This window comes from Branchiostoma floridae, chromosome 5 (genome assembly GCF_000003815.2).
Source record: "Branchiostoma floridae strain S238N-H82 chromosome 5, Bfl_VNyyK, whole genome shotgun sequence".
Classification (NCBI taxonomy): Eukaryota; Metazoa; Chordata; class Leptocardii; order Amphioxiformes; family Branchiostomatidae; genus Branchiostoma; species Branchiostoma floridae.
The window spans coordinates 13,698,327-13,710,841 of NC_049983.1; the positions used below are offsets into that span (position 1 = coordinate 13,698,327).

At 42.7% G+C, this 12,515-nt stretch overlaps 1 protein-coding gene across 2 annotated transcripts in view; it reads right to left on the reverse strand.

Annotated features, from left to right (window-relative positions):
* The window catches only part of LOC118415326 (protein Wnt-5b-like), a 100,454-nt gene that overhangs the window by 58,972 nt on the left and 28,967 nt on the right, over positions 1-12,515 (reverse strand). The window contains exon 1 of one of the 2 annotated variants that reach the window (XM_035819835.1): positions 10,619-10,753. The exons of the other annotated variant lie outside the window; for it this stretch is intronic. The gene's annotated coding sequence lies outside the window, so the exon portion shown is untranslated. Of the gene's footprint in view, positions 1-10,618; positions 10,754-12,515 lie in introns of those variants that run through there. 2 annotated transcript variants of the gene reach the window in all.

A 12,515-nucleotide genomic window follows, 5' to 3' on the forward strand; every position in this document is an offset into this window, starting at 1 on the left:
GATCCTACGGTGCCATAAGATAGTATCAAAGCCGGCCAAAGGGAGTCAAATGCTGGGTTTGATACTATATTACGCCACCGTGGATCTGCTTGGAGATTAATCACGCTGTACAGCATCGCAAGTGAACTATGCACCATCATTGTGGTCACACATCGGAAACATGGTCGTAAATGGAAAATTAATATCCATTCAGCCTTCGTTCCTGATCAGTAAATCATGAACGGAGGGAGTTGTAATTCTGCCAAGGACCTTGATTCTACTGAAGAGAATGGCACCCCTTACTTAATGAAACTCCCCTTGTTGATGTTTACAGCATCAGGTAGACGCTGTAGCGTTGTGCTGTTAGCCCCGTACGTTATACGTTAGGCTTTGATGCACCAAGGAGGTTGCACGGCTGGTAACGATTGTTGCTTTATATTGACGCTATTGCTACCACTACCAGTACCACTACCAGGCTAGCTACAGAAAGCCCTCCTAACTCTTGCTCTGGGGGCTATGATATGTTGTGTGGTCCCGGCAGAGTTATTCCCATGATATACTAGCTGCCGTTGTCGCCAGTTTTCGTCTATTGTGTCAAGTCCGTTCCCATCATTATTTCACGCCATGAGGGGCCCATGGGCATTAGGTGGTTTACATATTATGTTTCTCTCAGACTAATGATACATTGGCATTTCGTGCGATGATTATAATACCTACAATATACACTGGCTTGGTACATTTTTGTATTTCTGTGAAAAGTGAGATGCCTCGAGCTTGCTTGTTCATTATTATATAGCATGGTTGTAATTTTGATGGTATGTACACCTGCCTGGATTGTTCTCCGAGGCTTTAGGTGCAAGCAAAGACGTTCGTATAATATAGTATTCTATTATATAAGTTATAACGTCCTTTAATGGTGCAAGACTGCAGAGACTCAGAGTCAAAAGTTTCTGGAAGTGTGGACGAGCCTGCATGCCGTAGCTCGCATGGGCTATCATATCTTGAATAGGAGAAAAAAACTTTTAGGATCTTCAGGGCATTTCCACCTCATTTTATGTTTTAGATTAAATCAAAACTCAAAATAAATCGCCAATGAACTGTCTTAGTCTCATTACACAAAGGAGCTTTTATCAAGCTCCTTGATTACACTGAGGAGATAAAAAGTAGTGTGACATTGACGGTAGCTGAAAATAGACCACCGCCATGTAACCAGCTGTCTACGTGCATAATGATAGACATCGCATCGCCATAATGAAGTGACAGCTAGGTGTATTTCTTAATGTAATCCTTTGTGTTCAAATATCGAGGTAATTTGCTCTCCTTTCTCAATAGCGAATCAAGTTTTATCCCTCATGAATACTTTTGACGGCTTCTCACGGTCCCAATTAACATCCCACCCGTTAACTAACACCTTCACATTGGGGCATCTGAATAAGAAAGGTGCCACCAAATTAGACCGCCTTTGTTCTGCCTGTTGTAGCTGTGTAAGACCATTATCACATTCTCCCTACCTGCAGAGTCGGCATCGCATTGATTTGGGAAGATTTTCGCGACCCCCCGCCGAGAGGAGCGATCATCTGTATGTTTAGAACATTTTCCTCGAGAAGTGTTGCCGCAATTTCTATAGACTATACTCCATTTTGTTTCAAAATCGGTATCCTCAATCAAGGCAATGTAAGCTTTCTTTTACAATCTGAGTTCCAAACCTCCACCAATATTGAATGTTATATTGATCATACGATTTTTCATCCTGTGTCCACTATCAACGATAATAAAGAAAAGGGCCAAAATATAACGTCATAGCTTGTGTGAAAAGGGCCAGAAGCTCTGTATTGAAGAAATCTTGTGATGGAATGGTCGAAAAGGTACATCTACTTTTACGTAAAGGAAACAACGCCATGTTGAGCCAAGCGTGCCAAAACAGGCTATTATGAAAACGGAGACCAACCGTTAATTTGTAGAATATATCTCAACTTACTTTCGCAAACTGTAGCAAGGGAGGGAGAGCTACAGTTACATTTTAATCCTGCATGGTGTCTGCCTTTGGTAGCAATGCGAGTCATCCTGCCAATGTTCTGGTTCTGAGATGGAGTGATAAAGTATAGATAACGGTCAACAGGATTGGTTTGTAAGCCCCCAGTCCCTCCCAATCAATGACGGCTCTCCCTCTCTGTCACAGCCCCAAGGCATAGGATGCTGTGCTGTGTTGCCATGTATTCTCCAGCATAGGTTGGGCCGCGAGGATTATAGTGGCAGGCAATTTTACCGCTATGTGAGGGAAGAGAGCCGTAGAAATATTGGCTACTGACGTTAGAATCCCCGCGACTCAACCTCTGCTTGGAGAATGCTGTCATGTCTTTCAATTATGTCCAAGGAGGTTCAAGTAAAAACAGGGCTCCTTGGTTTGGTATCGGTCACAAGATAGACATTGACGATGTCATTGTCAAATGTAGAATATGAGGTTGTAATGAGATTAATGGTAGAAATGTAGGCAGGAACTTCTTTGCTATTAGTGAAAACAAAAATGGTAAGAAAGTGCAATAAGGAGGTTATTTCTTTAACAGTTTCTTTCTTCCTTGTACATGTATTGCGAAATCTAGGAGTTTGAAGGACAGGTAGATCGTTACCAGGTGTGAGAAACTGGATACAGGAGTTCAGATTGCAAAGAGCGTCATGGAAGATATCCAGATCACGTCGGCGTTTGAACTTGACTTTTATTACACGATACCTTTGTATGGGATGGCTTTTATAGTTCTTGATACTTCCAAATGTTTTATTATGTAATGTTCTAACTGGATGTCTAACCTTCTTCGACGTAATGTTTTGAAGGTTCAACCCAGGCCAGGAGAAACAGTATACCCTATTGGTCCTTCTTCACTTTGTGCCCGTTTCTTGTGCCGTCCATGGAAGAGACAATAGAAGCAAGATCGTACACTCGGTGTTATACAGCGTATGCAAGGGGAAACCCAACTACTCAAATTCAAATATCGTCAATTATGTAAACTTGTTCGGAATCGCCGATCACTTTGTACACTGTTTCATTTTCCAACCCCCAATTGACAACATGGAATAGCCCGCAGCTGTACGGAGCGATAAGGATCACCCGTTACCTTGGTTACCGGGGTGACGCTGAAATCCCCGATAGGCGCCCATCAATTTGACCATCAGCCTGTGGGCAGTGAGCCAAGAGTTCCCACATCCCTCACGAGAGTCCTGGGAACTCAGCCGCGCTCACGCCGCCGTCAATTAGACAGTGGGCCGGGAACAAAACCCACACAACATTAGTTATCTCCAAGCAGATTTACCAGTGGCATAAGACAAAACAGTGTCCAACTGGTGGTCAGTTAGATACTGCTTTGGCCCTCAGTTTGGCCCTCAATCTGCTTAGAGATTGCACAAGAGCTGTGTGCCCGCTGGGACAGCCCGGTCCGTAATGCACATAAAAAAACTACCCAGATTCTCCAATATCCAATCAATGTCCAAGCATCTATTGCAGGGTAACATATTCTACCTGAGTGTGGCACATGTACAAAGATGTCTTCTCTTCTAACATCTGCTTGGATATATATATCATACTCGTACTTCCAAAAGCAACGGCCACTAACTGGAAAGTCTAGTCTATAGGTATACCTGAAACATTGAATCGGATATAGTGCGTGTTGTTTTCATTCAGGCCAGATGCCACAGCAACTCTACAAGTAAATCTTCAAATCAAAATAATGGAGCATGAGTTTGTTTCAAATGATTCACTTGCATTGTTTTTATATGCTCTTACAGATATACATGTGTAGTATCTTACAGCAAGGAGCCTTGCTTACAGGGCATGCAAATGTCCAAGGAATTTTAGTATGCCTTTACAATATCTGAATATAATATGAAACCTACTTCCCACTGTTGATAAAGTAAATAAAGTACAATTTGAAGAAAAAAAATCAGAAAAGTTATGACTTCGCCGAGGTTTTGGCTGAGGACTGCTTGCCATGCGGTACCTGACTCCAATCTCGCATTTATCTGCCCATCTTTAATAATGGAGGATAGCGGAAATCTACCGAGTTAGATTTCCTTCGCGCTCTGTTGCGATCAAGGCTCTTGATAATGTCGTGTGCGTGGAGATGCGTTCATCCAACAAGTTCTGGGTGTCAGAGCACAATCATGTTTAAATGAGCGAAGCGTTTGCAAATTACCCTGCCCCAAAAGTTACACCAGATGACACAAACGTGTCGACTGAAGTTGCTGCAAGTTTTGTGTTTGATTAGGAATGATAGATTCATGACTCTCTGCAAAGTTGTAAGTTACGTGCATTGGAATTAGATATGTCTTAGAGAACACTTTTCGTTAACAGTGGTAGATATACATTTTGTACCTAAAATAACAATCATCTTAAGTTGTCGAGGAAACACTTGACCTCTAAAACTCTAGACTCTAAACCTGAATGGAAAATGAAAGACTTGACGACATTCAGAATTAAGAATTCTATTTGATATAAAAAGAACTCAATGATCCTAAAACTGCCTTCACTCTACATCGACCATTCATCGAACTAGGTATCGTATTCAGTGGCTGTAGTTATATAACACACAACAATCATTCAAATTCATTGAAGTACGTATGAAGCTCAAACAAGGACAGTGGTTGATCTTTCCCCGTTCTATAATGGAGTCCCTAAGCGTCTGCTAAAAATAAGACGATGCAACAGGACGTGGACCTTGAGACCGCCTTGAAATACGATCCTGTTCCCGCGCGCAGAGCGTGGTGTTTACCGTAACTACAACTGAGCTACGACCGCTGCCATTCTGTGTGCAGCTCGTGAGAGTTGGGTTGCCTGTGAGAAAGAAGCAAAAACAAACACGAGAAGCTGTTCAAGTCAGCACCGAGATAGAGTATCAGGCTCCCAGTCAGTCATGGTATGGTAAAGTCACCGGGGGAAAATACCCATCACTCGGCAAAAACCCACACTTCTTGCAAGACTCTTGCAACGTTTACTTCGTTCTTTCCGAACAAGAGAATAGAAAGAGATGCCACCAGTAGCGACAAGCTGATTGCAGCTATAGACTCTACATTTTCAGTACAAACTACCATAAAACGCATGGGTAATTTTTGTCTTAAGCCCGGTATGTTCTTCACAATGCCTCTGTATGTAGAGTTTCATTCAGACTCTCTTTTACCTGATTTCTAGCCTATCTTATCTATGAGGGTCTGCATGCTCTTTTCCGTAAGGCGTAGGCAGGCCTTTTAATTTTCCGTAATTCGTAGGGAAGCTATTTTATTTCACGTAATTCGTAGTGAGGATGGAAAATTTACCGTAAAGCGTAGCCAGTGCATTTCACGTAAAGCGTAATCTAGTCCAAAAATTTTACGTAAAACGTAATCTAGCCTAAAAAGTACCCGTAAATCGTAGTCTGGCTTCCAAAATTTCGTACGTCGAAGCATAGTCTACCAGTAAATTTCAGCCCCTCAAAACAAAGGAAATTGCGTTTCAAAGGATCAAGATTTCAAAATTTTGCCGGACCTTCCTTGCGACTCTTTTCACCTTCGGTCATTGACATGGTAAAAATTGTTTTGGTGGCCTCGCCCTCGAAAACCTTTTTGCTAATAGAATGTTATTGAAGTTAGCTTAGTCTGCCAACAAAATCTGCCCATCAAAATGCAGGAAATATCATTTTAGAGGGTCAAGATTTCAAAATTTTCATGGTCCTCCCTTGCGCCGCCTCGCGCCTTCGGCGCTCGAAGTGCTGAAAATGATGTTGGGAGATGTTACGTGTCAACCTCAAACACCTTTTTTTGCTGATAGAAATTTCATTTAACTTAGCTTTATATGATAGCCAGAAAAACGTAGGAAATCACGTTCCAGGGGGTCAATTTCCCGGACTTCTCTTGCGACGCCTCGCCCCTTCGGCGCTCGACATGGTCAAAATCTGTTGGGTGGCTTACACTGAACCTTTAATTAGATATGCCATTTAATTTAGCTTTGTCTACCAGCGAAAATATCCCCTCAAAATGCAGGAAATAGTGTTTCAGAGAGTAAAAATTTCAAAATCTTCCCAGAGGAGCATGCCCCCGCCCCTGTCGAGTGTTACTAGCCTTCCAGAATTTAGCGTAAACCATGCCGGCCTTTCTGAATTTAGCGTAAACCATGCCGGCCTTTCTGAATTTAGCGTAAAACGTTGCCGGCCTTCGGAATTTAACGTAAAACGTTGTCCACCGTCCTGAATTTAGCGTAAAGCGTTGCCAGGACCCCCCATGCAGACCCTCATCTATTTGCATGCAACACAGTTTATCGATTGAGTCTTGACGTATTGACGCTGAAACATCACGAATATTTTCCGTTTTACAGTTGTTGTTGGTGTCTCAGGCCAGGCAGCCGGTCTGACAGACGGACAGTGCTTCATAGATCCAGTTTCAACCAGATATGTGACAAAAATGCGACCCAAGATAAATATTCAAATTTAAAACAGCTTCACTTCAACACTAGTGCACTGCTGCGTGTTCGTTCCACTGTGTGACTTACTGATGGTAGGAAACACAAAATTTTTGTTCCCATGTTAACTGTTTATGTTTCATATCGTTTGCCGACTAGATACTATAACTTGTCTTGTCTGGTTGCATTAGAGCTCACACTTTTGTTTTACTCCATAATTCATCTTGCCATTGCTGGAGTATGGAAAACCAAGACATTCGCAAGGCCTTAGGGAATAATTTTCTGGACCTATTTTCTCCTCGTATTATATAGAATATGAGTGTTTCTGACAGGGCAAAATGATTAACGTATCTATGTAGATTTTTCCATTAGCGCCAACAAACTGACGAAAAATAAAGACTATGATACTTAAATTTGCATTATACAAATGTAGTAACGACAACGAAATATTTCACATAGTACATTTTGGTTGATGAATATTTTCTTTGAAATGATTAGTATTTTTGGACAAAAACGATTTTCTCGTCTAATCAAACCTTGCAGTGATCAATGAATGGACGCCGGGCTCAAGCAGCCAGAATCCCGCGGTGTATCGATCCGCGCGCCCGACCGTGAGATGTCTCCAGGCGGACTAATTTAGCGCCACGGCGGCAAATGGGTCGTCACGAGAACGTGATCGTGACAGTAAGGTCAGTGCCACTGGAGTCCACAAAGCGCCTTCCTTGGAAATGGATGAAAAGAAATAGTTAGGGAAGGAAAAGATGAAAAGAAAAACAAAACGACGGAACGAAAGAAACCGATTGATATTTATAAAATACTACATTTCGCTGTTGTTTTTTCTCTCCAGTGATTCAAGACAGGGCTTTGGCGGACCAAGGATTGGGCGGACACGTCCAAAAAGAAGAAAAAAACGTCGAGAATTTGCTGGTACATTTTGTAGTTACAAATTCATTCACGTGTTCGTGTCGCCTTGTTCAGGACAATAGGAAATGTGTGATTTGATAACCAATGCAACGGGGAATTTTTAATTAATAACACTCACTAAATCTCTCACTCACTCACTTACTCACTCATTTACTCACGCACTCACGCAGTCACTCACGCACAGTCTGTTTTCCCGATGTAGTTTTCTTTGCTTATGAGAGAAGGGGACAGCTAAATAAAGGTTTCCTTGCCAATTCGTTAATATAAACTGGTAGCACTCTCAGGCTCCCAGTACGTGGCAGGTGTATTGTTCAGCCCAAACACCAGCTGGGAGCTGTTGCACAGCCGCACGGTAACCCGCAAGACATCGCAGCTCTGGTAAACAAGGGCTGAAAAGTTCTGCTGCCAATACTGATTGCTTCATACATGTCTGAAATGCAGGAGGGAGGGGGGGGGGGGGGTATCGATCAAGGTCGGCCTCACTTGTCCGGGCTTACAGGCGGAGTAATTTGCGCAGCCAGGCGTGGTCAGGCCTACGGGCGGACTAATTTGCGCGTCCAGTCGTGACCAGGATAACGATGGGCCTAATTTGGCGCTAAGACGGAATGATCCTCAGCAATTCGGCAGGCAGTTTCAATCGATACCGTGCAAAGAACGGCACAGTAAAAAGTGCAGAGAAAACATGACCAGCATTCGAACAATGTTGTCTGGATCGACATTTAAAGATCATATCTACAGATGGGATCTGCTCAATTTTCCTATTTCCAGATTAACTTGAGCCCCACTTGCATGCAATCAAGGAGGCTAAAATGCCATGAACTTGAAAATGATGAAGATACAAATCAGAAGGTAAGTACTTGAAGTTGAACAGAAATGAGCGAATGGGATACAAGACTTGAAAAATTAAGGTGAGCATAATGTTGCTTTTTTTGTTGTTGTTGCCTTGAATTTGCGGCAAGCAACGTCAACAACAACGAAGATACATAGAGATTTTAATATGGCGTAGAATAGATATGGCAACACGCATATACCATCCTTGGTTAGCAAGCGAAAAGATTGAGCCAACGGTTACTACCGAGAATGGTAACCAGCCAAATCATCAGACGGAAAATAGCGCTCCTGGCGGAGGGGGCTGAATTCCACAACAACGATTGTACGGGCATGCTGCTGGCCATTTGTCCTTTCAATGTCCGATATGTTCCCAATAAAGCGTAGCTTTTCCACCAGAGTCTCTCAGCTTAATCATAACGTATCACAGAGCGTATACACGTAGGTGTTTAGGCGGAAAGGATATATTCTATCATGTAAGAGATCAAGAAAGAGAGACCTCAAGTTGCTCAGCCGTTTGAAACGTCGGTCGATACTGCCCCAGTCGATCCCAATGCCCGCAGGTTAGAACGATAGAGATGTATATCACACATGTACAGGGCTGCTCACTCCTCATGATCATAGTGCAAACATGAATGAAGTATTTACCCTAATCTTTTGAAAGGTTACTGTCGACCCGTTCTTAAAACATCATTTGCCTATCTTGTTATGATCAAACACGACTTGATCCAATGGTATACAGAACAGTTAACATCTCCCTTAAATATTGAAATGTCAATGTATAACAAGTACATACAGTTTTCTGCTGAGGATTTTCTAAGAGCTATTTCTGTATGAGCTGTGCTTTTCTTTGACGTTATATAATACAACCTTCTGGCAAATATTCAGCCCTGTGAAAAAAGGCATAGTGTAGTAAATCTGTATTATTGATCGGGAGAAAAAAATCCTATTTTTCAACTCAATGATAGTATAAGACCTCACCCCAACAAAGCAGCAAACTAAACTATTTTGCGCTTTCTGAAAAAAAAGGCTTTCAAATGAGCGCTAGCAAATCTATAATTCAGAAGCTCAGCGGATCAGCATTGCCCTTGCATAGCATGTTTTCGTTCGGTAGAGATGCCTGGACAAATTATCCACGACCGCACAACAAATGTACGCTGAGAGTTCTCCACCAAAGGTCAACCTAAACAAAGTCGTTATGTAAGATTTATATATAGTAGTCGCCTTGCTCGGTCTCAGGGATTTCCGCCTTTCAGGCGACTTAATAAGGAAAGCAGAGTATGGGGGTTTCCAAAACCTTGGATTAGGGAATAAAGATGCCACAAAGTGCATAAACCCTCTTCACCATACGTTACATAATGTTAAAACACGGCTACGTATCTATCCGCGCCGCAGAAAGGATAACACGGCTTCAAAGTAGATCTGCAATATCAGTCGTGGCGGCTTGTACAACTGGAGGTAAGCCGCCAAGCGGGAGCCGATGGTATTGCAAGGAAAACGCTCTCATTCATTGAGCTTTAGTACCAGGAAAGAATTCCGAAGCGATCTAGGACGTTGTTGGATTGATCACGCAATTGTTCTACCACAAACTGCTATCTACTACATCCATTTGAAGAATGTCAGGCTCTGACAGATGTAGTATCAATGTAGTTCCAATTGTCTGACAGTTGATGTGGTTTCAAGGTAGAAAACATTCCGTTTATCACATAGTTAAAGGCACCAAACCAATTGTGAGGACGGTCCGCAAGCTTCACTGTTCTAGCAGAGGTAAAGCTGTTTTGGGCGTTTTTAGGCGTTTTTATCTCACTTTCTACTGTATACTGTTTTCTTGATGTCTCTAGGCCTAAAAAACGTAAAAACAAAACAGCCGGAGCCTAACCTCTGCTTGGAGAGTACGCAGGCTCTACACGAACAGGACATAGGTAATCAGAAGTTTGTCAGTGAAAAAGATAAAACATCTGGACAGCTTGATAAAATATGACGATTACATTTTGATAAGTTACTGCGAATTGCCGAGGCAGAGTCTATGCTTGCGTTGTAGTGAGGATCGTCATGCCCACAGCCGCGCACCTGATCAACGATCTTGAACTGAATATTTCGTTCTGGGTAGCAAATCAAACAAGCATAGTCTAAATTATGATTCAGCTAAATCAGCACAGGAGATAGATACGAAGTGAATACTGAGTTTTACCAAGGATATATAATGTCCTTTGTTTTACAAAGTAAACTCCAAATCGCAAACATACTATGCAGGAGATTACGGAGTGACGAAATGCAATACAACACAATGTAATGCAAAGCTACTACAAGCCATCAATGTTCAGACGAAAAGTTGTAGCTGAGTATCAAGCTCTAAGAAGACTTTGGGGAAGCTTTCTCTAGCTCAATAGCACCCTCAAGCAAAATGGCAATCAATCACAAATAGTGTCAAACACGAAAGAAATTCACGAAAGAAAACAATAAAACTACCTTCTTCCACGACCACCGACCAGACTGATGTAGAAGTTAAGACGTGGTTTCTGTACGGAGGAAGTTTTTCTACTCGGTAACAGCTTCCAGAAGAACAGGAAAGAACTGCGGAATGTCCTTCTTGATACCCTCCCTTTTGAAGCTCACAGGTACCGACAGTCTTTAATATAACTGATAAGACATGTTTGTTGTACAACTGGCGCGATGTTTCGAAGGCCACGGCCTCAGCATATCAGAGCGAACCTTCACCCCCTTGTACTGTAGACAAGCGTGACAGGAAGTGGTGAAATGTCGGCGTTCGACAAGGTCGTCATTCCTGCTTGGGAACGAAACGTTAGGAATTCGAACGAGCGCAGTGTGCACCTGCTGTTTTGGGAGGAAGTTTCAAGCATGTAGAATGTACAGAATAATTGGTTTCTGTTACTTTCCATAAGATTTAAGCGACTGTGAAGATACAAGTTCAGCAGCTAGTCTATTTTCGCTTTTAAAACTGTAATCTTTGATTTCGGAGTCTTAGAATGTTTCGTGATTTGATATGAAGGACCTTGTTGGCGGCTGGGCGAATGTTGGGCAGTGTCCATCACCTTTGGTAGTCAGCAGGATTTGCCCCGAGCGCTGTAACGAGCTTGTCATATTTGTAACGTCCTTGGGGCTAAAGCAAACCAACATGGCAAGCTAGCTCAGCATGAGAAGCTGAATATAATACAGGTAACGTGTGGTCGGCTATATGAGGGACTGGTATTTTCTGTGCGAAAATATTATATCATCATTGATATATAACAATACCGGTACGTCAGTTTGCACAGAAAAATGGACTCAATGCTGTTGACCTCAAACTGTCACTGTTGTCAAAAGGTAAGGACAAATCAGACATAATTCAAACCCCTGTATGGTCCTGTAATGGCATCATCCTTGCGCACTTCAATCAAACGACGCGTAGTTTGTTTTCTTAGCGATAAACAGTACTTGGTCATCAGCTAGGAAAGCAGTGGCCGGATTTCATATGTACGCTCGCGCAACAGACGAACAGGTATCACTGGGTATAGCACGCTACAACTTCTAAAGCGCCATCTGGCGGAAAGTACCTCGCTCAGGAGGTTACAGGTATTCTGCCAAATAAAACGTAAACTGTTAAGTACTTTCAGGATGAAGTAGGACACTTCAAAAGCCGGTGGCAGGCGACCAAAGTGTCCGTAGTGACAAAACAATCTAAGTCAAGTCGTTCCCCAGAGCCAAGGAGCACTTCTGTAGTCCAAACATTGGAAACAAGTAATTACAGGAGATGTTGGCGCCTCCAAACTTGGGTGCCTGGTTCCAAGCTTTTAAGTCGACTTGTGAAAGTAACGACAATTAGCGGTCATTAGCGAGAACAAGGAGCACAATGTTATGGGCGCCGACATCCAGGCTCCTGGCGGCTAAACTCAGCGGCACAGGACCACCTACCGGCATCCCAGGGGTGGGGAGGGGGGCGGGGAGATCCTTTTGCTGCTTTTTGTTTGGTCAACAAACTCGCAGGGACCCGGGGTGACCTCAGTCACTTTGCTGCTCGGTTCAAGCTTGGTCAGATCGCTGGTTTCAGGTAAAAATATCGATGCAAGGAAAGGTGTGTGCAGTGGAGAAGGGCGATCGATGGGCGAGATATATCAATATCCTGCAAGGAGCGGACAATTTATGAAAGATATACTTTAGAATGTGCGTGGAGTGGACGGAAAAAACAATGCTTGATAAAAGAGGAAGATGCAAGAGAAGCACATTTAAGATGGTTAGAGATTAATGCCACAGATATTGGCGGATCTAGCATAAAACTAGGAAAGTCTGACATTCTGGCGACCAGAGGGTTTGCAAAGATGTTTCCTTCAAAGTTTTCTTGGACTTTGTGACTTTTTCTAGTTCAGCA